Source organism: Bos javanicus, chromosome 7 (genome assembly GCF_032452875.1).
Source record: "Bos javanicus breed banteng chromosome 7, ARS-OSU_banteng_1.0, whole genome shotgun sequence".
Taxonomy (NCBI): domain Eukaryota; kingdom Metazoa; phylum Chordata; class Mammalia; order Artiodactyla; family Bovidae; genus Bos; species Bos javanicus.
In genome coordinates, this window is record NC_083874.1 from 27,715,776 (window position 1) to 27,742,362 (window position 26,587).

The window sequence follows — 26,587 nt, forward strand, 5'->3', positions numbered from 1 at the left end:
TGCCAGTCACTAACATCAGAGATCCATTTTGTCTCATTTTGATGATTAACTGGTTTTTCCTGCCTTCAGTCCATAACACAAATGGACTGTATTGATATCAGTCCATATCAGTCCAATAGTATTGATATCAGATACTATCACTGAGACATTGGACTGTTCACGGCATGCCTTCCCTCAAATCATTCTACTGCCCACAGGGTGGAGTCCCAAGAACCCTGGTATAAAATTCAGGGTATAGGACATTCTTATCCTAGCCGACAGTATCACATTTCTCTTTCAGCTATTGATTATTATGATTCTTAAATTTCTCATTACTCATCTCCCTCAAGTTATGCCTTGCTCATTTGTGGTTTTGCTTATTTCTGAAATTATCAGCCTCATTTTTGCCCATCAAAATCTTTTATAATTCAATTTAAATTTTTCTCATGTTTGTGCATAGAAGTTATGACATTACTTATAATATTACAAATAACTATCAGCTATTTGTGTACATTTATTACTATTATTATAACTATATGTCCATTGTCTCACTCATTCTTCACATTATCTGCATGACATATATATTATGTTCCCGACTTCAAATAAATGACAGACTGAAGTTGACAGCTTAAAAAGCTTCCCAAGGTCAAGTGGCAAGCACTAAGAGAGCCCATCAAAGTTAGATCAAGTGACTCTCTTCCCAACCCAACGATCGAACCTGAGTCTCCTGCATTGCAGGTATATTCTTAAATATCTGAGTCACCAGAGAAGCCCTCTAAAGCCACAGGACCTTGATACTTGATGGCTTTCCATAGCTACTTCCATTACATTTATACATCACCCAGTACATATTTATATATACACACGCATACAATATTACTGCAGTAATATAGATGGTAGATGTAACTTTTGTGATGTTAGTTTAGACCACTTGATGAAAGTGATAGAGGAGAGTGAAAAAACTGACTTAAAACTCATCATTCAAAAAACCAAAATCATGGCATCTGGTCCCATCACTTCATGGCAAACAGATGGGGGAATAAGGGAAACAGTGACAGATTTTATTTTCTTGGGCTCCAAAATCACTGTAGATGGTGACTGCAGCCATGAAATTAAGAGACGCTTGCTCCTTGGAAGAAAAGCTATGACCAACCCAGACAGCATATTAAAAAGCAGAGACATTACTTTGCCGATAAAGGTCCGTCTAGTCAAAACTATGGTTTTTCCAGTAGTCATGTATGGTTGTGAGAGTTGGACCATAAAGAAAGCTGAGCACCAAAGAATTGATGCTTTTGAACTGTGGTGCAAGAGAAGCCTCTTGATAGTCCCTTGGACTGCAAGATCCAACCAGTCCATCCTAAAGGAAATCAGTCCTGAATATTCATTGGAAGGACTGATGCTGAAGCTGAAACTCCAATACTTTGGCCAGCTGATGCAAAGAACTGACTCATTGGAAAAGACCCTGTTGAAAGATTGAAGGCAGGAGGAGAAAGGGATGACAGAGGATGAAATGGTTGGATGGCATTACCGACTCGATGACATGAGTTTGAGCAAGCTCCAGGAGTTGGTGATGGACAGGGAAGCCTGGCATGCTGTAGTCCATGGGGTCACAAATAATCAGATATGACTGAGTGACTGAACTGAGATTGTCTTAGATTTTTCAGAAATATTCTGACCCTTTGCTAATTAATGGCATAATGAACAACTAGTATAGTTTCTATGTTTCTTGAGTGACTTCTTGATGAAAGATGCCTGCTGTGCCTCACCCTGCATACAAAGGAATGAATGCCTCTGAAGCACGAGAGTGTTATCGCCAGCCTAAGAGTGTTTAGTTTTTGAATATTTAATGGATTCTGCCTTTTGTGGTTGGACTTATAATCGGCAGTAGGTTTCTCAGAGTAAATTAAAGAGGCTGACATTGGCATTGAAACAGAGCCACTCCAGTGCTTTAAGAGTTTTGCTTTACTTTGAGTGACAACTAGGAATAACTTTGAGTAGTGCCCTGGCCACCCCATGCTGGTATGTGGGTCGACAGCCGTGTGCTAAGTCAGAGCATCCAGGAATGGGGGGAAATCACAGGTGAAGCATTCAAGCTGTGAGGCAGCTTCAGTTGTCCCTTTGTTTCTCTTCCAATTGAGAATCTTTTGTGTGCTTTTTTTTTCAGTCATTTTCCTCTCTGCACTCTACTTTGCTAATTAAAATTCTAATCACTATGACAGCTAGAGGTAGGAAAAAAAAAAATCATTCTTCCATGCTGGAGAAGGTAATTTCAAGGTGTTTTAGCTGCCAAAGAAACAAATGGAAATTAGACAAAGAACCTAGTTGTCTTAGGAGGACAAATGAATTTTGTTTTTGCATTCTGCCTAAAAATATATGAAACTTTAGCAGAGACAACACAATTCTTTTTGGCATTCTAATAATTCTAAATACATGAAAGTTAAACAGTATGCTTTATTTTCCTACAGGTAAAGGTTTTCTGATTAAAAATAGTCTTCTGTACATTTGTTTGTGTCAAAAATGATTCACTGTTCTTGGGGTGAATTGAAGTACATCAAAGGTTTGACTTGGTCTCTGTGATATGTTGTTTATGAAAGTGTTTTCTTTTAATCTTTGATTTTCATATTTTCGTTAGACATTTAAAAGACTAGATATTCATATTCAGAACAAAGGGAAATTTGTGGTATTATTTTTTCCTGATTTAAATTTTTTTCTAACTTTTTAAATAGTATTGATATACTAAATGTTTAATGCCAACTGATCTAGAAGGGTTAAATAAAATTGCATCCAATATGTACTTGAAAAATGAGTTTCTACACAGGTAGATTTCCTGAGAAACTTTCCTACTAAATTAGTAATTAGACCGTATTTCATATATGTCTACCAGGAATCCAGAAATAGTATAGGATTGGGAGAAGTTTACCAGAAGTACTGTCTAAATTGACTGACATTTAACTGATTGCTTAATTTTGCTAAACTGACTAGGTGCTTGTTAAAATACACTGAATTGGCGGTCTGATCCAATGTTATTTAAATCTGATTGAATATATGTTTTAAAAAGAGATACTGTTAATCAACAAGCTAGTGCCCCATGCTTGACATCCAGACACACACATAAGTCTACACACACAACACAAGGCTTCTAGAATTTTGTACTGTAATAAGGTCATTTGTTGTGTGATATAATTTTCAAAGAGAAGGTACTACGGTAACTTATGTTTCAAATTTTTATAGCCTCCAGTCAAGTGAGAATTTATTTATGATTTGTTTATTTTTATTCATTCACTCATTAATTTCATAACCAAAAATTAGAGAAGATAAAACTATGCTGATTAAATAAAGCTTATATTCAGTAATGGTTATAGCTACTCCTTTAAGCCCAAGTTCATTACTTTTATTTTACATACATGTATGTTTTAGAATCAAATATCTAGTATGATTCTTTATTAAAGTAAATATTCAAGGTGTTATTTTATTGATAAGCTAAACTATGGCTTTTGTTGTTATTGTTCTTAAATGATTGGTTCACTAAGAATATCATCCAGTATGTAAGGATTTAATAACACACAGATAACAAAGAGTTTATAAGAACTCAGTGCTTTGTGTGTTTCTACTCAAGAGGTTTATATTCATAGAAATATTTGGAGAGAGTCCTATAGGACTCATATGTTGGGATGAAATAGTAAAATCAACAAATTGTCTTTTTTTAATTTGTGACATTTTACACAATCATGAATGTATGACTTACTGTTATTTCATTGTAAAATGCTCTTTGAAGACACAGTACCTTAAGGAAGAGAGCCTAACAGAAATTTCATGAGTAGAAAGAGTATGGATACTAAAGCTGGTGGATTGAGAGAGTATGAAATTAATCCTCAGATTTCCCAAAGCAGAAATAAACATTGTATCTGTGAATATCCCAATATCTATTGGCAGTGCATTAGATGACAATTTAACTTTACAACAGATTATTTGGGGATCAGATCTGAGATCTATCAGTAGATAGCTGGGTTGTCATGAGAAAAATCATGTAACTTCTTTATGCCTCAGTTTCCTCATCTATAAAAAAAATCAATAATACCATCTTCTAAACAGTGCCTGTAAGCTATTTATAATTTTTCTATCACAGTTATGTATGAATACAAAGGATTAAGATACTTACTAGCTACTTTGACTAAAAACCTGGATCACTTACAGATTTTTGCCAATAATTGTGATAAACTTTTGTAACTGTTTCCGAATACAAATTTTAACGCTGAGTATTGAGAGAGACAAAGGTGAACAAGGTTGCATAACGGACCTCAAGAATCATGTAGTAGTACAGACAGGTATGCCCACAGATAACTTGGTAAATGAGAGAGGTGCTGACAAGTAGCTGAGTAGGGACCACAGTAACTTCTCTAGTATAAATGCAAATAATTGTGTTATTTGTGTTATTGTTTGCCTGCTTTCACATCTATTCCAGTAGTTAATTTTAATATTACCTGGGAGTCTAACATGGTTATGCACCTTAAGTCATGTTAATGAGCTTGCCTTCTTAACCTATAGAATCAATTAGAATTTTTGTAGATGTTCCAACATGACTTCCGGTCAACAAGGGGTAAGGTACATACAGTTTTTTTCTAAACCAGGTGTGTGCTGAGTCATTTCAGTCTTGCCCAACTCTGAGACCCTATGGACTGTAGCCCACCAGGCCCCTCTGTCCGTGGAATTCTCCGGCAAGAATACTGGAATGGATTGCCTTGCCCTTCTCCAGGAGATCTTCCTGACCCAGGGATTGAGGTTGCATCTCTTAAATCTCCTGCATTGTCAGATGGGTTCTTTACCACTAGCGCCACTGAGAAAGGCCAAGCTGCCAAGATTTCCCTAAACCAGAGCACTTTGAGAGCAAAAGGGTACCATTAATAATCATATTAAAATAACAGTCAAGAAATATAAATCAGAACTTACAGTTAGCTTACCCAGAGATCATCTTTAGGAAGTAATGATGGTAGCTTTCCATCTAGTTTCTGCCCATATCCTAGCTCAGCTCTAACTCCTATTTCTGGCATTTCTGCTGCCCTTTGGATTTGAACTTTGAATTTAGTCAGTCTGGACTCTGCCTTAAAGGGTTTGCCTCTCCTAATTCCTGTGCTTCTTGAGGCACCGTATTTTCTTGGGGAAGACTCTGTATTTCATTCCAGTTTATTATACCTGTCCCCTACCACCATCATGTCTGGCCACTAAGACCTGCCAAGTTCACAATGCTATTCAGTAAAACACTATCTGAATATCAGATCTAGGACTGAAGAAAAGGCTGCACAAAGCTCCAATTCATTAAGAGTGGGAAGATAGTTTACATAAGCATACAAAAATCTGATGGTAAAGGTTTATGTGTATTAAGATTAGACATCCAATTTTGGCTATTATCAATTGTTGTTTAGTCAGTCATGTCTGACTCTTTGAGATCCCATGGAGTGCAGTATGCCAGGCTTCTCTGTCCTTCACCATCTCTTGGAGTTTGCTCAAACTCAAGTCCATCAAGTCGGTGATGCCATCCAACCATCTCATCCTCTGTCGTTCCCTTCTCCTCCTGCCTTCAATCTTTCCCAGCATCAGGGTCTTTTCCAATCAGCTGGCTCTTCACATCAGGTGGCCAAAGTGTTGGAGCTATCTCATCTCTCTATCGAATAATTGATTGATTGATCTGTTTATCATCTATCTGTACATTGAGGGGAAATGCCCTCATGTAGTTGATCATTTTTTTTTTTTCTAATTTTATTTTACAAACCCTTGTGTGGAGCTCTGACTTTCAATAGATCACAATGAATGAGTTGTTCTGCTATGTACAAAACTGACCATTATTTTTATTATGTGTTTTCTCCCATGTCTTCTCTCTCAACAGTCATGGATCAGTAACAGCTTTCTCTACACAAAGTCCTCAGAAAAAAGACTGGTGTGGTTGAAAACAAATCAGTCATTGCTCTAGCTCAACTTTAAATTTCAGGAGAGTCTTTTTTTGCTCCTCTTTTTAGTGTATCAGGGTAGAGAAACAAAAATAGTCTTGCAATCCATACTTTTCAGTCATAAGATTTAGAAATTTGAGAGAAGCATTCTACATTCCAAAAGTAAGACATCAAAATCATCTTTGATATCAGAATCCAAAAGTCTGCTGTACTAAGAACATAGCATTTAATGAAAATTAAACATATATGTAGTAGTAAAAAAGCAGTGGATGACATAACACTTTATTACTTTTCCCTCTTAAAATGAGCACTTATATTTCCTTCTTAAAGTAAGAATTAGATGATATGTGAAGAGGGAAAGTAAGAGAGTAAAGCATCCGGATCAGACAAAGCAGAGAGCCTGTAAGAGGTCCCGATGCTACTTTTTCTTGGAGTGGATATCCTAGCAGGTGGTTGGGAAGGGAGTGATTTGAGGAAATGGGGTTAACTCCATAATGTTGGGACTCTGTGGCAGAAAGGACTCAAGATCTGCTTCTTGACCATAACCCTACGAAGACTCAGACTTGTATAGCATCCAGCAACTCTATAGGAGTCTTTACAAGAGTACAAATGGCCTCTGGAACAGGGGAGCCTGAGATGACCACTGAGTCTTCTTTGATTCAGCAGAATTAAAAGGAAATAAGAAGGATCAAAAGGTGCCTCCAGAACAATTGTCCAAATAATTATTTAAATATCTTTTAAGTACTAGATACAACCAGGCCCAACCCAGGTCTCTAACAGCAGCCTTGCAGTTTTCATGTGTCATGGTAACTTCCCCAGCTTTCCATGGCTTCCATCCTGAGATGAAGCCTATGCTGCCATTTCTATCTGAGCTCTGGGTCAAACAATAAAAAATCAGTCCCTCAGATAGCCCACAGAAAGGTCAGAATGTTGCAACCACGTTCCACATTTATCCTTCTAGTCCATGAGTAGGAACTTGGAATTGAGCAGTTTTCTCCTGATCACGTCACGCCACTATGGGGAGGGAGTGAAGTAAGGACAAGCAAAAGCACCATGAAATTTTCTATCATTTTGGTGTGGCTTTTTCTTGATTGGCTGTTTGCTTGGTTGCTACAAATCTTTAACATGTTTCTAGAGTTTCCAGAAGGTAATTTTAGTCGGTGGGTTGTTTACATGTTTGCATGGTGGAGTGAGAACCTGGAACTTCCTAGTCTATCATCTTGTTATCATCACCTCACAAAAGATATTCTTAATCCATACTTTATATATTGTCTAATAAACACTTACTTGTGAGATGAAAATGAAGTCCTTTTTGGGTATCCAGAGATTCAGTAAGTTTACCAGTCACAATCTCTTTTTGATAAATACTGCAATAGAATTTTAATAATAACAATGAAAACTCAGGGACGAGAAATCAAAGAATAGTGTTAAAGTAAAAACACAGAAAACATATAAATATATTTTTAAAATATTGATAAGTAATGGGAAACACAATAATAATTTAGAATAAAAATCCAAAATAACTCTAGAATGATGGTTGATTGCAGAGGAGACTAGAACAACATAGAGAAGTGATGGCTTGCTATATTCTGGTGTTGTTCAGGATGGAGGCTGTAGTTTATCCTAGGTAATGATAGCAAAATGGAATCTTATATCTGGTAGAAATAACATGACTGGATTAAAAGCACTGATCCTAAGTAAAGTCCTATAAGCCACAACCTGTAGAATATTAAAATAAATAATAATATACAATGTTGGAGAAGTCATGGTGAAATAGATAACCTTATAGACTTCAGCGGAGAAGGCAATGGCACCCCACTCCAGTACTCTTGCCTGGAAAATCCCATGGATGGAGGAACCTGGTGGGCTGCAGTCCATGGGGTCACTAAGAGTCAGACACGACTGAGCGATTTCACTTTAACTTTTCGCTTTCATGCATTGGAGAAGGCAATGGCAACCCACTCCAGTGTTCTTGCCTGGAGAATCCCAGGGACGGGGGAGCCTGGTGGGCTGCCATCTATTGGGTCCCACAGAGTCGGACACGACTGAAGCGACTTAGGATAGACTTCAGCACAAACACGAAGTAACCTGGTCCCTAAGGTCAGTTATTTGATATTCATGTAGGATTACCAAGTACGTAGAAATAAACTTATGTCTGATATGGGAAGAAAAAGAATGCAATGACTCAGTGTCAGGCTAAATCAACAAATAGATATGTGAATACTATTAAAATTCCTTAGATCAAGAAATTCCAAAATAAGGCTAACTCCAAAAATAGTATGCTAAGATTGTCTGCCTACCTATTGATTCACCTGCCTAGCTACTTAACTAATTTTATTCTTTGTTTGACTTTATTCATGTGTTATCTTTATTCATGTGTGTTTCTGTTAGTTCATAATTATAATATAAAGGATTCTATGGAAAAAAATGAACTTTACACAGTCTTTTGGGAGGACAGGAGCAGAGTTTTGGCATCATGAAATTCTCAGCTTTGAAACACTCCCTCCTCCGTTTCTTTTAACAGTCAGCAAGATAGGCTGACACAAAGGAAATGCCTGCCAAGGAATTTTAGAAGGAGGCAGTTTTTAATTAACAGGGGCCAGAGAAGGTGATAACCCCAAGGGGTAGTGAAGAGAAATTAACATGGAAAAGCAGTTCCACGCTTCTGTGGGTCCCCAAAGGCCAGCCGTATTAGTGGTGTCTGTTCTGATTGAACTTTTGCTGTGTCTTTTTATTGATTCACTTGTCAGAATCTGACAAAAGGACCGCTGTCCATCACTTGTTTGCTCAGAGTAGCAGGCTATGGCTAGAAACTGCTTCCCTGTATAGCTGATTGCAGGGTGAAGGCTGTCATTTTGGTTATCATTTTACAGACATGATTAATGTTGTTGGGCTTTATGTAAGAATTAAGTATTTGTACACACACATAGCACAGCAGGCTTACTTACCCTGGATTATTGAGCTCCTTTATTCTCTTCGTTCTCTTGCCTATATTTTCTGAAAACTTCTTTAATTATTAAAATATTTTAAAATGCAATTTCAGGGATGATAATTACACTGACTGTTGTAGACATTTTTTTTTTCGTCCCGTCATTTATGAAATCCTTGGCTTTGGAAGCATTTTAAAAGAACAATGTCCTATGAATAAATATTTCAAATTTCTCTTCCGAAGATGAAAATGAATAGTAAATAAGGCATGTAAAGAGTCTGTGAAATCAGCTCATATAGCAAAGAGGAAAAGGTGAACGGATTTTCTTTTTTTTTAACTGCCTAAGAGGGTTCATTGAGCTGGCAAACCTAGGGTGGGCCCTAGGAGGGCTTTTGTATTGTTAGCCCAGTGGGAATAGAAACATTCTTCAAAGTATTTTAATAACATTTTAAATGCTGTGTGCATCTTTTTGCTTCTGTGAGAACCAAGCTTACTCTAGGATTCTGTGTAAGTTTAACAGTTTCAAAATGTGTGTTTCCCAAATCGCCAGTCCAGGTTCGATGCAGGATACAGGATGCCTGGGGCTGGTGTACTGGGATGAACCAAAGGGATAGTACCGGAAGGGAGGTGGGAGGGGGGTTCAGGATGGGAAGGGAGGTGGGAGGGGGTTCAGGATGGGGAACACTTATACACCTGTGGGGGATTCATGTTGATGTATGGCAAAACCAATACAATATTGTAAAGTAATTAGCCTCCAATTAAAATGAATAAATTTATATTAAAAAAATAAAATTTTATAACCAAAAAACAACAACAAAAAATATGTGTTTCCTAAAACAAGGGCTGACTTCCCATACTTTTAAAGAGGTGATCATAATTATTTTTTCTAAATTCAAATTGTATTATTCTTATTATTTATTTACTTGAAACATAGTATTTATTAAGAACACTTTAAAAGAAAATAGTAAGGTCATCAGGAACCTGGTCATGATATATTCCATAGAGCTATTTTCTTTTTCCTTTTTTTTTTTTTTAAGGAGTTTTGAACCCACTTGTAAAGAAATGACTCACCCAGAGTTACATATCACTCACATCTGAAGTTAATAAGCATCTAGATCTGTGTAGCCATTAGCAACCATTAGCTATACTTAGCAATTTAGCACTTGAAGTATGGCTAGTCTAAATTGAGATGTTCTGTAAATATGAAGTACACTGCGGATTCTATAGATGTATTATAAAAAACAAGAATGTGAAATATCTCATTAATAACATTTTATTTTGATTATATGTTGATATAAAGAATTTCTTTTTTTTTCCTGTATAACTTTTAGTTATTTATTTTTAAATTTTATTTTATTTTTAAACTTTACATAATTGTATTAGTTTATATTATTAAAGTTAATTTACCTTTTGTTAAACTTTGAAATTATAACTATTATAAAATTTAAAATTACATATGCATCTCACATTATCTTTCTACTGTACAGTATTATTTTGAGTTCTAAGGTGCTTCAGTCATTCTCGGCAATAGTAGTTACTATTTTCTTTGACACATGCTGTATCTGGCACTTGATATGTGTTATCTCATTTAATCTCACAATTACCATTGAGATGAAAGTAATTGTAAATTCTGTATAGGCAAGAAAATCAGGCAAGAAGAGTAAGTTACTTAAGATTATGCAACTACGTAAACTACTTCACTCTTCTCTCAATAATTATTTTTGACTGTCTACATAGTATTATGCATAAGACTTGGTATTATGCATGGTCAATGCCCTATACTTAGTCATTGATGTGAACTAGTATAGCTCTAGATAGATTTAGAAGGATTGAAACTCAAAGGGTTAGTGCTCCATCATGTCTGACTCTTTGCGACCCCATGGACTATAGCCTGCCAGGCTCCTCTGTCCATGGGATTCTCCAGGCAAGAAGATTGGAGTGGGTTGCCATTCCCTTCTCCAAGGGATCTTCCTGACCCAGGGGTTGAACCCCGATCTCCCACGTTACGGGCAGATTCTTTACCATCTGAGCTATCAGGGAAGCCCATAGAAGGTTGAAGAGTGCCAAATTAATTTCTGCAAGCTCTATTTAATTAGATGTATTAAGTTAAAACATTAAAATATGGAAATCCCCATTTTCTATGGTAGGAAATGGTTTAACAACATCTTGGATTTGTAAAAATGTTGAAGAGGAGACATTACATGAAAGAGATTGACAAATAGTGCTGAATTTAGAACAAACTCTGATGTTAAAGGAGAAGGAAACGGCATCCCACTCCAGTATTCTTGCCTGGAAAATCCCATGGGCTGAGTAGCCTGGTGGGCTACAGTCCATGGGGTCGCAGAATCAGACACGACTACGAAACTTCACCTGATGTCAAATGTAAGGTTTAAGACCTATATATCTTGGTTTGGGGAACATCAGCAGTTGTAGATCTAGACAATTTATATTTTCTACAGAGCTGGAAGTACTTTGTGGCACACAATATACTGCTCAGCAATGTCAAGAGAAAAATCAGAATTGAGAAAGAAGGTAGAGAGAGATAGAGAGAATGAGAGAGGTGAATGAATGAAGAATAGTTGTTTAATATTTGTCTTATACCACCTTATATGTGGGAACTGACAACTCTTCCTTTAACAATAAAAATTTTTGGAAAAGACTACTTATTCCTGGTCTAAGAAGTTGCTGATCAAAGATGTAAAGGTAAAGGAGGTAGAGGAATAAACAGTAAATGCTTTTTTCTTTTTAATTGACTTGCTACAGACAATAAGGCATGGACACAGGATGAAAGAGAAATATGAGAAACTATCCTGAGATACATGAACATTCTTGAAATTTAAGATCTAGTTTCTTATATAAGATTTCATGATCATCTGGGCAAAAGGAAAAGTATTCAAGAAGATGAAACAACCAGGTTCATGTTATATATTGAAATACAGAATTTCACAAACAGGAAAATGGTTCCATCTTTAAACTATATTCTGCAGAAAATAGCTGTTGTGAAATTACTATTTTGTGTGCATTTTTATGTTCTATGCATATTTATAGAATTCATTCAGGAAAAACTATACTTTTTCTTAATTAGGTGGCCAAAATAATTTTCTTTAAAATAAACTATTGATGTTTAGAGGGTATTAAAATTACATATTTTTTAAGTTATATTCAGTATAATGTTCACTTTCTAATTAAAAGTTTCAAAAATACTGATAGTATTGATGCTGTTTATTTAATTTCTACTAATATAAAATACAGTCATATGTCCATGTCATTTGGTTTTCACACAAATAATGGTGGAAATCATTTCATTTTTGAAAACTGCTGAAGCTCACAGTCATGTTAAGTAATATTTCCAAGTATAAGGCCGATAACAGGTGAGCAGGGATTTAAAGCAAAATTCAAATGAAATTTATTTTCTTCCCTCACTGTTCATCAAAGAAAATTATAATTAGAGGTAACTTTGAAGCCCTAAAATATGGAGTTTGTTTGCAGTTTGCAATTATTCTCATCTTGTTTCTTCCTAAATCTATTAAAGACTTTAATACCTAACTAGGCTTACAAAGAAAAAAACCTCAGTATTATTTTCTATTATTTCCTCTCATATCTGCATGAATTCTTTCTAGTCTACTCTTCCACATCCCCATCTTTGCCTTCTCCTGTTATTAGTAACTGCCTTTGTTGAAGTTCTTTGCAAATTGCTTTTAGTATCCTACATGGTTCTTGTTCCCAGAATCTTCCCTCTTTAATCTCCCACCCGTATTACCACCATAGCTATTTTTCTAAAATACACATTTGATTGTATTATTTCATTTCTTTAAAATCTTAGGAAGATGTACTTTGTTTCCTTAGATTTTAAGTTCAGACTCGTTGGGAAGGTATTCAGTACCTCAACCTGTCTTTCTGGAGTAAGCTCCCACTTTGCCTACATTAGCCAGCTATTTCCAAGCACAATGAAACTACGCAATAACTTCTCCATGCGCCATTGGGAATTAAACGTCTGAATCCTGCCAGTGGAGTGCCACTTCACCACATGTGTGTGGTCACAGCCAGAGATGAATTCACACCAGATCCCTGAGGCCTGAAGGTTGTACCCTCTGGTTGTTACTTGATAATTCCGATCCACACTGCCAGATCTTTGTAAACCCTGTTTTACCTGATGGATTCCAGAAAAAGTGCCTGGAGGGACTTTGGCCTTTTCCATCTCCAAATAAAATCTGAAACCACTTCCTTCTGGAAAATGTGAACCTGGTACTGATGGTTCTTTTTTATTTTTTCTGTATTGTCCTCATTTACATCAAAACAATAGTTGTTGAGAAAACATTTATTACTTCTGAAAACAAATACTAGAAAAGTATTGACAGATGATATTTTAATTGCTTTGGCCTCTCAAGTGATTAAACAATCATGAAACTTCTATTTAACAATGACTTGAGGTACTTTGTATTCTCGCCTCAGAGTGGAGCAGTTTCTAGCTATTAATGCTGTGATTGATTTTTCCATATCAAATACAATGTCACGGTCTATTGTTTCCATAGCAAGCATACAGCATCTGTCTTCAAATTCAGACTATGATCCTGCACTAGCCAGTAATACTTCATATGACCACATCCTTCCATTACAAGTATGACTGGATTAATATTGATTTTGTTCCCCCTTGTCCAAGACTGAAGGTCTGTCTGTATAGCAATAATTTACCAAGCTGGCATATAAGGATGCGCTTACTTCTCCTTATGTTCATGGTAAAGATTATTGCTTTGTCTGAAATCAGTTTCTGCTATTTTTAACCCATAAATAGTTTGAAAAGGGTAACATACTTTGCAGCTCTAGTCATTTCTGTTGCCATATGTTTATAATAGCATTCGGAGCTTTCAGAAAACTTTGAGCTTTTATTATGTATGAAACTTTAGAAAAACTTTTGCCATGAAGCTGGCAAAAATATGTATCACCATAATGGGAATAGAGTATGACTCAGCTAAATTTAATGTTATGGAATAGGTGACACTCACTGTAGAATTAAAAAATGAATGTCACCTATTTTACAACATTAAGTTCTGTTCCCTTTAAGACAAACATTTAAGCAGGTTACAGTCCATGGGGCTACAAAAGAGTCGGACATGAGTTATCGACTGAATACCAACAACAAAGAGTATAGTATATAAGGTCAAATTAGGTAAACTCAAGGAATACTGTAATTACGTTTAATATTTATAGTGCTTACTTTACTGTTAGAAGAATGTAAAAGGAAAATCATCAGGAACTAGAATAATTTCTGTAAGCTTCAAGGAGAAGTACAACTTTTGTGTTTTGAAGTATGGGTACATTTCAGTTCAGTTCAGTTCAGTTGCTCAGTCGTGTCTGATTCTTTGCAACCCAGGTGCAGCACACCAGGCCTCCCTGTCCATCAACAACTCCCAGAGCCTACTCAAACTCATGTCCATTGAGTCAGTGATGCCATCCAGCCATCTCATCCTCTGTCGTCCCCTTCTCCTCCTGCCCACAATCCCTCCCAGCATCAGGGTCTTTTCCAATGAGCCAACTCTTCTCATGAGGTGGCCAAAGTATTGGAGTTTCAGCTTCAGCATCAGTCCTTCCAGTGAACACCCAGGACTGATCTCCTTTAGGATGGACTGGTTGGATCTCCTTGCAGTCCAAGGGACTCTCAAGAGTCTTCTCCAACACCACAGTTCAAAACCACCAATTCTTTGGCACTCAGCTTTCTTTATAGTCCGACTCTCACATCCATACATGACTACTGGAAAAACCATAGCATTGAGTAGATGGACTTTTGTTGGCAAAGTAATGTCTTTGCCATATATATATATGGCCTTCCCTGGTGGCTCAGACAGTAAAGCATCTCCCTACAATGTGGGAGACCTGGCTTCTATCCCTGGGTCGGGAAGATCCCCTGGAGAAGGAAATGGCAACCCACGCCAGTATTCTTGCCTGGAAAATGCCATGGACGGAGGAGATTGGTTGGCTACTGTCCATGGGGTCTCAAAGAGTCGGACATGACTGAGCGACTTCACTATCACTATCACTGTGTGTGTGTGTGTGTGTGTGTGTGTGTGTGTGTGTGTATATGAAAAATCAATATTCGTTATACCTGAATTTGTATTATGTTTTTTAATTCTTTAGTGTCTCAACTAGTACTTACTATTAGGCTAGGCTAGAGTTAATTGGTAGCTGTAAATGTCCAACAGGGATGAAATTCCATGTTCTGATGTTAGCAAAGTTGAAAGAGGACTGAATTAGGAACTAAAAACTGAATCCCAGCCCTGACTCCACTACTATCAAATTATATGACCTTGAATAAGTTAATCACCACCGTGAGATTCAAATTCTTTGTTCAAAAATAATGTGGCTGGATTTGCTTAAACCACAAAGTATGCTTTTTCCCCCTCTTGTACTCTCAATAAAAAAATCCACAGGAAGTAGTCTGTGCTAAATTGTACCATGATTCTGCCTCCTGCTTCACTGGCAGTTGAAGTACAAGTACATTCCTGACACAAGCTGAGCCAATCAAATTCTTGTTATAGCAGGAAGTTTTTCTTTCTTGGTTTATAGTCTTATTTTACTAGAGTGAAGTTTTTGGTAACTTTCTGAGAAAGAACTCCTTGTATGTTTAAAGGAGATATGCATCTTTAGTCTATCTTCATACTTGATTGAAAGTTTGACTGGATGTTGAACTTTGGAATGAATTGTAGATTTTCTCTTATAATTTTGAAAGAAAGCATAGTTTTACTATCTTCTATCTTTTGTGATGCTGTTGAAAATCTGATTCACATTTCTTTGTGTATTTTTTGGCTGCTATTTTATAAATGCAGTTCTCATTCAAACCCTCTAAGAATATCAATTATAGCTCTTTTTACATTTATTTTTTAATTGACGGATAATTGCTTTACAGAGTTTAGTTGTTTTCTGTCAAACCTCATCATGAATCAGCCATAGGTATACATATATCCCCTCCTTTTTGAACCTCCTTTTTACCCAGAGGGGTGGTATGGGGAGGGTGGAGGAAGGGGGCTTCAGGATGGGGAACACGTATACACCTGTGGCGGATTCATGTTGATGTATGGCAAAACCAATACAATATTGTAAAGTAATTAACCTCCAATTAAATAAATTTATATTAAAAAAATAAAAAAAATTAAAATTTTTTTGAGATTTTCAGATTCAGAGAAGATATATATATACACATCTTTATCAAGCATGGCAAGTTTTTTGCTATTATTTCTTCAAATAATCTCTCTACCACTTTCTGGCTCTCTTTTCCTTCTGGAACTCCCACAGTCCATTTAGTAGTGTCCTACAGGTCCCTTCGGAGAAGGCAATGGCACCCCACTCTAGTACTCTTGCCTGGAAAATCCCATGGATGGAGGAGCCTAGAAGGCTGCAGTCCATGGGGTCGCTGAGGGTCGGACACGACTGAGTGACTTCACTTTCACTTCTCACTTTCATACATTGGAGAAGGAAATGGCAACCCACTCCAGTGTTCTTGCCTGGAGAATCCCAGGGACGGGGAGCCTGGTGGGCTGCCATCTATTGGGTCACACAGAGTTGGACACGACTGAAGTGACTTAGCAATAGCAATAGCAACAGGTCCCTTAGGCTCTATTCACTTTTAATTTTTTTTTTCTGTTCTTCAGATTCAATGATTTCAATTGTTCTGTTTTCAGATTTACAGATTCTTTTGCTTGCTCAAATCTGCATTTGAATCCCTCTAGTGAAATTTTCATTTAACATTTTGTACTTTTTAGTTCTAGAATTTCCTCATGGTTTCGTTTTGTCTCTCTTGTTGTTAACATTTCTATTTTGTTCATGTGAAGAACTGACTCATTGGAAAAGACCCTGATGCTGGGAAAGATTGAAGGCAGAAGGAGAAGGGGATGATCGAGGATGAGATGCTTGGATGGCATCATTGACTCAATGGCCATGAGTTTGAGCAATTTCTGGGAGTTGGTGATGGACAGGGAAGCCTGGTGTGCTGCAGTCTATGGGGGTCACAAGAATTCTCATATGAATTTTTCATCTCTCTGATATTGGTTGTTATTTTACTTCTTTTATTTCTTGTATTGTTTGTTTGGATCTCTCTTTATTTTCTTGATGATCCTTCTTAAAGGTTTATCAATTTAGTTTATCTTTTCACAAAACCAACTGTTGCTTTCATTGCTCTTTTCTCTTTTTTTTTTGCCTTTCTTTTTTATTTCCTCTTTTTAAATCACTTCCTTCTTTCTCCTACCTTTGGGTTTTCTTTGTTCTTTCTCTAATTCTTAAAGATGGTTGATTAGATTGCTTATTTGAGATTATTCATTTTCCTTGAGATAGGCCTATATTGCTATAAATTTCCCTGTTAGCATTTTTGTGAGTCCCGTAGATGATGGAAAATTCTGTTTCCATTTTCCTTTGTCTTATGGTGTGTGTGAGAGTCGCTTAGTCATGTCCGACTCTTTGAGACCCCATGGACTGTAGCCTGCCAGTCTCCTCTGTGCTTGGGCATTCTCCAGGCAAGAATACTAGAGTGGGTTACCATGCCCTACTCCAGGCGATCTTCCCAACCCAGGGATCAAATGCAGGTCTCCTGCATTGCAGGTTGATTCTTTACCATCTGAGTTACAGTCTTATGGTATTTTTAAAAATTTTCTCTTTGATTTCTTCATTGACCTATTTTTTTAGTCGTATGCTATTTAGTCTTCATACGTTTCTGTGTTTTCTTTTTTTCTTTCTGTAATTGATTTCTAGTTTCATACAATGTGGTCAGAAGAAATTCTTGATATGTTTTATCCTCTTAAAGTTGTTGAGACTTGTTTTGTGGCATAGCCTGTGATCTCTCCTAGAGATGGTTCCATGTGGATTTGAAAATAATGATTATTCTTCTATTTTTGGATGTACTATCCTGTAAGTAGCTATTAAATCCAACTGCTATATTGTGTCTGTTAAGTATACTATTTCCTTATTGATTTTTTTTTTTTTTGGTATTGATGATTAGGGTATTAAAGTCCCCAACATTACAAAAACAATGCATCAATGCATTATTGTCAATTTCTCCCTTTATGTCTGTTAATATTTTATTTATATATTTGGGAGCTACAGTGTTAAGTGTGTATATTAACAAGTGTTATATCCTCTTTTTATATTAATCCTTTTATCATTATATGATGCCCTTTTTTGTCTTTTGTTTCAGAATTTGTTTTAAAGTCTATTTTTTTAGTACTTCTAGAAAAATACTGCCACTATCTTATCATTTTCAGTTGCATATAGTATATGTTTCCATCCTCTCACTTTTAGTCTGTGTGTGTTTTGAGTGCTGAAGTGAATAGGGTTTGCTGTTTTTGTTTTTGATTTGGTTGTTTTAGGCAATTGCCATTCTAAGGATCATACTGAGGTTTAAACTTGAGGTCTTTCAGATCTTTTTTGAGTCTTTGCTTTTCTCTGGCTATGCACAGTTACCTTCTTTTCCTCCATATATGTAGTTACTTTTGAATATTCAACTCTGTAATGTCTGGCTCACAAAGGGAGGAATAAGGGTAAAAAGGGGGTGTGTGGATTAAGGTATTGTCCCTCTAGATACCCTAGTAGTTGCTTCAGCCCAAGAAGGGACTTACAATAAAGGAAGTAGTGGTATCACCATAGTTGCCTATTTCTATGTCTGCACTTCCATGGTCAGAAGCAGAACTCAGTGATCAGAATGTAGATCCTTCAAGTATCTACTTGAAGAACAGGGTCCTTTTTACCCACCTTGTGTCCCATAGGTGTGTGGAAGCTGCTGCAGGAATATGTATAAGTTTGCTGATACAGGGTTAGGGTGGCAGGTGGGTAGCCACTGCTGAGCTAATACTGTAATTGCCTTACACTAACTGCCAACAAAAGTCTGTCTAGTCAAAGCTATGGTTTTTCCAGCAGTCATGTATGGATGTGAGAGTTGGACTATAAAGAAAGCTGAGCACTGAAGAATTGATGGTTTTGAACTGTGGTGTTGGAGAAGACTCTTGAGAGTCCCTTGGACTGCAAGGAGATCCAATCAGTCCATCCTAAAGGAAATCAGTCCTAAATATTCATTGGAAGGACAGATGCTGAAGCCAAAACTCCAGTACTTTGTCCACCTGATGTGAAGAACTCATTTGAAAAGACCCTGATGCTGGGAAAAATTGAGGGCAGGAAGAGAAGGGGACAACAGAGAATGAGATGGTTGGGTGGGATCACTGACTCCAATGGACATGAGTTTGAGTAGGCTCTGGGAGTTGGTGATGGACAGGGAAGCCTGGCATGCTACAGTCCATGGGGTCACAAAGAGCTGGACACGACTAAGTGACTGAACTGAACTGAACTGCAATTTATTCTGTAAGCTTTCCCCTAGAAGTTGCAACTCTTCAAGAGACTACTGAGCTCTAAGGTAGTTACAGCAGATAGGTTCTGACAGTACACATGTTGTCTAGGTGAGGACAAAGATTCCTGGCCCTTCCTACTTCACCATTTTCTCAGAATCCTTTCAATAAAATAATACATAGACATTTACTTAATCCCTGTTTCCAGCCACATGTGGAAACCTCTTTGTAAGGTGCATACTATTCTTGAATTTTGAACCTACTATTTGCAGTTTGCCCAGTCTAAACGGAATCATGTAGAGTCTGGAGAAAAAAGTTTAGTCACTTATTTGTGTGCGAATGGATTGAGGGCCTGTTTTTTTTTTTTTTTTTCCCACCTGTTTGGAATGTAGGTTTCCAGATATTTTTCTGTTTTCAGCTTCAGCCTGATGTTTAGGTGCTAAACTTCTCAGACCATTCTTGGGGCAAACTGGCTATTTATGGTCAGTGTTTCCCTTTTCCTGGCACTAAAATGTTAAGTTCTTCCACTGCACCAAGATAGTTATCATCTTATCATTTGCTTCCCACCTTCCAAAAATTGATTGAAATAGGTTCATCTTCCTTATTTCTATTGTATTTCTGGACCTGCAGGCTACTATTGTAACAATGACATTTTGATTTATTGTACTACCCTTTAATTGAGTTTTGTCAGGGAAAAGATGTTATTCTTTTACATTATTTGATGCCTTTGCAACATGTGATCCTTTGCAACATGTAATATTTGCAACAAGTGATCCTTTTGTAATATTTAACTAGAAGTGGGACTCAGGAATATAGATAATTGATAAGCCAGAATACTGAAGTGGACAGCCTGTCCCTTCTCCAGGGGATCTTCCCAACCCAGGGATTGAACCCAGATCTCCCACATTGCAAGCAGATTCTTTACCATCTGAGCCACAAGGGAAGCTCTGATAAGCATCCTAGGTGATTCCATTTCACATTTGTTTGAGAAAATTACCTCAGAGAAGAAACAGATATGAATTGAGAAATGTTGGTTCAAAGAAAAAGACATATGAAAATGGAAATTTTAACTTCCTGAAACAAGTATTTTGATACAGGTATATATATTTCTATGAGAGGAAATGAAGTGAAGGGGGAAGCTAGATAAGATTTTGGAAAGAAAATTACCACAGGAAGTAGTATCTAAAGAGTGAATGCATTTCAATCAAGAGAAGAGGGGATTAGATTGAAGAGAGAAGGTAGTATGTTACAGGTTGAAGATATAAAGCTCATTAGAGGAATTTAATACTGTTTTGTAATGTATAAAGGATGGATTGGCAGGTGGTAATGGAGAGACCATAATGAGAGTGGTGGTAACAAATGGGGCCAAAATATAGGAAAGTCATAGAAATATTTTAAGAACTTAAGAATAGTTAATAATTACAGTGTATAAATAGATGATGAAAAGAATAAGCAGAATTAAAAATGTAAACCTAAAGGTATGGGAGATCAAGAGCCACTAGCTGTAACCAGTATAGGAGTTGATGTCATAAACTGAGATGGTGAAAAGGTAAAAGTGGATAAATTTTACAAATATTGTAGAGTAAGAATCAACAATATTTAGTGACTATGTAAAAAAATGAAAAAGGGAACACTAAAGATGTCTTCCTGATTTTCATTTAGGAGAATTCAATGACTGTCACCCCATCCATTCAGAAGGACAAATTTTTCTGAGGACTGTCAGAGAGCTAACTGAGATTAGATTTGGATGTTAATTTTGATTACCATGAAATAGATCTATCTAATAGTTTACGAGTTTAGGAGAGAGTTTGGGCTAGAAATGAAAGAGTAGGTTGTCATTGGTTTATATGTAATAGTTGTAGAGTAGAGGTTTCCCAGGAGAGATTACAAAATCAGAGTAGTAACAGCACCAGCTGTTAAATATTTATTATATGACATTCATAGTTGTAAGTATTTAATGCAAAAAAACAACCATATAAGAAAACTAATTCCTTTTTTATTACAGGGAAAACACATGCCAGAGGGAGAAAGCTACTTTTCACAGGTCCCCTGATAAGCCTATGACAGGGCCAAGATTCAAACTCAAGCTTTTCTTAATTCTAGAACATATTCTGCCTCTATTTGTATCTCTTCAAAAATGTATAGAACAGTCTTTTGGACTCTGTGGGAGATGGAGAAGGTGGGATGATTTGGGAGAATGGCATTGAAACATGTATAATATCATATAAGAAACGAATCGCCAGTCCAGGTTCGATGCAGGATACAGGATGCTTGGGGCTGGTGCATTCCTCTGGAGGACCCAGAGGAATGCTATGGGGAGGGAGGTGGGAGGGGGGGTTCAGGATGGGGAGCACGTGTACACCGTGGCGGATTCATGTTGATATATGGCAAAACCAATACAATATTGTAATTAGCCTTCAATTAAAATAAATAAATTTTTTTTAAAAAGTAGTTCAGTTGAAGATAAAATTCATTTAGAGGCAGGCAGATGAAAAGAACCCCTGAAAATTAATGGTAAGAAACAGGTATATTGGTTGAGGAAAACCAAAGAAATGTGGTATCATGGGATTTAATAGAAGAGATTCAAGGAAGAAGTAGTTACCAGTGGCAAACACCTCAGGAAGTTCAAAGAAGAGAACAGAAAACTGCCTGTTGGATTTATCCACAAAGAGGTCTTTGCGAACTTTTGTGAGAATGAAGACTGTCGTATACAAGATGCTGAAGCAGATCACTGCAAATCGATAAATAAAAGAATCAAATAAAAGAGCAGTGAGGACATAGAAACAATTAATTCAAGATGTCAAGCATGATGATGAAGTGAGATGGACATTTGTTAGATGTAGCATATGGTAGAAGGATAACATGAGATAGACTAGATCAGGTACAGGCGCTAACTGCAAAGAGGAAACATCCAATGGAGACTTTACAAAGAAAGGTGATAATTTATAAAGTAATGTTGCTGAGAGAGCCCATTAGAGCTTTACATTAGAATTTTGTCCTTAGACTTTCATAAAATAGTTTTAAATAATTTTTTCTTTCTAATTGTAAATGTAATCTGCCTCCTTTAGAAAATTTGAATACAAGGATATGCAAATTAGAATCTAAAAGTGACCCTGTAAATTCAAATCTAGCACAGGATAACTGTTTTTGAAAACCATTTATTCTTTCAAGGTTTAAAAAACGAACTGATAAGCATATATATCTATTATGTAAAATAGAATTATAATATAAATCTCAGTGTAAAGAATATATTTTTTCACTTTTACATAATATATTATGGATATATATAGACATCTCTCTATCTTAGTACTAGAAAGCAACTTCAGTTTTTAAAAGACTTCCTAGTATTTTTAGTCTCCTCAGCAGTCATAATATTCCATTGTAGGATATTGCCTTAGTTCATTGGGACTGCTATAACAAAAATACCATAGACAACCCAGGCTTAAAGGGCAGAAATGTATTTCTTGCAATTCTGGATGCTAAAAGCCCAAGAACAAGACAACAGCATTCTTCTGTGCCTACTTCCTGTGTATAGATGGCTGTCTTCTCACATGGCAGAAGGGTCAGGGAGCTCTCTGAGGTCTCTTTTATAAGGGCAGTAATCTTCATGAGGACTCTCTACCTTTAGGATCACATTACCTACCAAACGGCTCAACTTTTAATACCATCATACTGGGAATTAGTTTCCACGTGAATTTTGAGGTGGAAAAACAAACATTTATTTAGTCTACAGCAGTCTATTTAAGGGCTTCCCAAGTGGCTCAGTGGTAAAGAATCCACCTGCTAATGCTGGAGATAAAGGTTGGATCCCTGGTTCAGGAAGATCTGAAGAAGTGAATGGTGACCCACTCCAGTATTCTTGCCTGGAAAATCTCATGGATAGAGGAGCCTGGAAGGCTACATCCATGGGGTCACAAAAGAGTTGGACACAACTTAGTGACTAAATAACAACAAGAGTCTATTTGACCAATTCCTTAATAATTAAAAGATGGAAAGCTTACAATGTTTTTGCTATTTAAAAACACAATAGCTATATTATCATCCCTCTTCTTCATGGAGTGTATTTCTAAAAAATACAATGATAGGCCCAAAGAAGGAAGATTTTAATTGTTAATATTTTGCCAAATATCTCTAATTCCTATTCCTACTATCAGCCCATTGTTGGTGAGGATTTTCCCCAAGGGATGTGTGAATAGGAATAAAAGATATTTTGAATGAAGACATGATTTTATAAATTGGGCAAAGAAAGCTAAGGGACTGTCTTGTCCATTCCCATACTCCCCTCATCCCCCACCATATTTTCTAATTTCTTTGAGAAGAGGCAAAGTTTCCTACTTAGAGTGAGGCTGGAAGAGATGCTATAGGGATTTGAGGAGGATGGAGCCACTGTGAGGAGTGGAGAGTTGAATATGGAAACTATGGAGGAAATTGGCAATGTTAATGCCCCATTTGATATCAAAGGTCATGAAATTGTGCTCACGTTAACCTACCTGATCACGTGATCTTTTTTTGAGAAACCTTTTTTATCAGAGTAGAGAATGTAGCCGAAAAAGTTCATCCAGGTTGAGATTTTGTTGTGTCAGCATAGCCGAGGGGCAGGGAGCTGAGGTGGTAGAGCTGTTGGACTACGGGATTCAGCCTAGAAAAGTGAGTAAATAGATTTATTGGGGAAAAAAAGTTAAATCTAAATTTAGATTTAGAGCATTGACTGCCTGGCATTTTCCAACACTGTCTATTTACACTGTTTTCACTAGAAATATCTATAGCATATGGCATTATCGTTTACATACTTGCCTTTATTTGTAAAACTGTGCTTTTAGAAACATCCATACAAAATTGTAAATAATCAATGTACTAAATGACTTTTGGATCCCTTGGCAATTCAGTAATTGAATGACCCCTGTGCCCATGTATGTTTCCATTTCTAGCCATTTGGTCATGATAGGCAGACATAATGATTTGTGTAGGCACAGCAACATTGCACTTGAAGACTGGCAAACTTACAAGAAAAATGCTTGTTAATTTGTATGTACGTATGTTATAGTTATACCCGTACAACTAAAGCTAAATAATTGTATTATAGAATTCATAATAATGGAGATTTTATTGCTCTAATAAATGTATATGACCAGATTTTTATAGGTATCTTTTAGAGTCATCAGCAAGTACTCTTTATAAATTGCCACAACAAAACTTTCTTCTGATCAAATGTAGTTCATAATATCCAGTGTCCCATGAGCTCCTTGAATTTTCATGTGAGGCAAAATTATTTGAGGTTACACATTATTTTGCTTAAATATACTACAGTTTATATGAGCTATGTTTGTCCAAGGTCTACTTGATAACTTTTTTTAAAAATTAAAAACTATTAAGACTTCACAATATAACTCACTATGATATACTTAAGCTTTATTTCTTGCTCAAATGTGGCATCAATTCACACTTTTATGAATTATCCAGCTGAGAACATAATCAGGAATGTGAGATTGAATTCATGTTTTTCTCTCTTAAAAAATAAATTCTATTATATTCTTTACTCACCTCTTTGTGAAAAAATCCTATTCCTCTAACTCATGTATCTGAGAACTTAAGAGAAATTCACTAATATTTTATTCATTCTTGGAAAATAATGTCTGAAAAATTTAGTGGGTTTGTCTCTGGAGATGATGTATAGTTAGTTCATTGAGAAGGGTGTGAAATATACTTTTAAATATCCTTGAGGAGAGATTTGTTTTCAAAATGCCTTCCTTTTTTAAAAAATAAAAATACATCTCAATCAACTGATTATCTATATTCTGCCTAGAGTTTTGCAAGGGTTAGGGAGCACAGTGGTATCCATGACAGATGTGATCCTTTTCTCATCTGTGGTTATAGTCTAGGTGGATCAAGGTGATATTAAGATGGGATTGAATGTTGCTAAATCATACACTCTGTGAGGTCATGGATAGCTCTGCCAGTTGAGAAGGAAAATTCATACTAGGTATATGTATTTATCCTTGGCCTGTCTCAGGTGGAATGGGTTTGTTCCAAACCATTTGCCTTCAGGTGTCCAGATGTTGTTCTCAAGGGATGAAACCATACCAAGGACTCAGTGTTGGTCTTTACTGCCAGCACATGAGACATTCAGCAGTGGCTAAATCACACACATCAGCACAGATGAAAGGTGCCTGTGGTTGAGAGAATGTGCTGAGCCTCCTTTCCTGCCAATATAATTATTCTCTTCAAGAGCCTCTTGTACTAAGACTGAGGTGGCCAAGGTCAAGGCTGGCTGATATCCAGAAGTGACTTTTGATGTTTTCTGGTGGAAATTGATGTAAAACAAATATCTGCAAACTTCACACAAATATCTGCAAACTTTGATTCCACTCACATAGATCCACCTGTATTCTTCTTCCCTGTGTTCTTGTCTTTAACTTTTGAATCTTGTTCATTTCAGGCCTCCTAACCAAACCATCTGCCACTGCCTTTGTGTCTATGTGTATCTTTACCTCAGTTATTTCTCCCTTCATACCAAGTCAGTGAACCAGGTATATTGCTAAAGCTCTGTCGACTGGGAAGATTTACTTTCTTCTTTTTCGGGGACTGCCTTGAATGGGGTTAGAGTGTGGCAACTGTCCATTTTTAGGTTGCATAAACATATTGGCTGACCAATGCGTGAAAGTGAAAGTCGCTCAGTCGTGTCCAACTCTTTGCGACCCCATGGGCTATACAGTCCATGGACTTTTCCAAGCCAGAATATTGGAGTGGCTAGCCTTTCCCTGTTCCATGGGATCTTCCCAATCCAGGAATCAAACAGAGCTCTAGCACATTGCAGGCAGATTCATAAGCAGGACCAATGTATAACCAGTGATAAATTTCTTCTTCTTCCTTCATCAGTAAGTCAAACTTTAAATCTTTGAGGGTGGCGATAATTTCTCCCATCGACTTCAAATGCAATATCACTTTTCTAATTTACTGTCTTGGCCCTATAGAAGCAGGAGCAGTTTCATAATATCTCTTAACTCAAAGTTTAAGAAGTCAATGTGAAGACTCTTCCAGCTTCCAGATATACCTATCAGTTTTGTACTCAGGGTAGACCTATAGACCCTCTGTACTTACTTGAGATGGAGTTGCACTAGAACCCCATTTTATAATAATAGAAGGCCATAATGAGATTTGGAGTCTTCTGATATCAGTGTTAGTTCAGACTCTGTGTATAATAGCTCTCAAAAAATCTTGGTATTCCCATTTTACTCAAGGTACACTTGGTCTGGTAAATGGTCACAAGCCCTATTTGAAAGGATGGGTATCAGAACTAAATATGCTTGCTATTATTGCTAGTGGATCTTTTGTTTTTTTTTTTTCCCTTTGAAATACCTGGTTTGTGTTCAATTGATGGGATTTGGGTTTGAGAACTTAATGTGATTTATCCCTTGTTG

The 26,587-nt window shown here is 36.7% G+C and overlaps 1 long non-coding RNA gene across 1 annotated transcript in view; it reads right to left on the reverse strand.

The window, feature by feature from the left end:
- The window catches only part of LOC133250999 (uncharacterized), a 90,738-nt gene that overhangs the window by 28,656 nt on the left and 35,495 nt on the right, over positions 1-26,587 (reverse strand). Inside the window, exons 2-3 of the long non-coding RNA XR_009737477.1 lie at positions 23,660-23,808; positions 7,209-7,288 (exon numbers count right to left, since the gene is read on the reverse strand). This is a non-coding gene — a long non-coding RNA (uncharacterized LOC133250999). The remainder of the gene's footprint in view (positions 1-7,208; positions 7,289-23,659; positions 23,809-26,587) is intronic.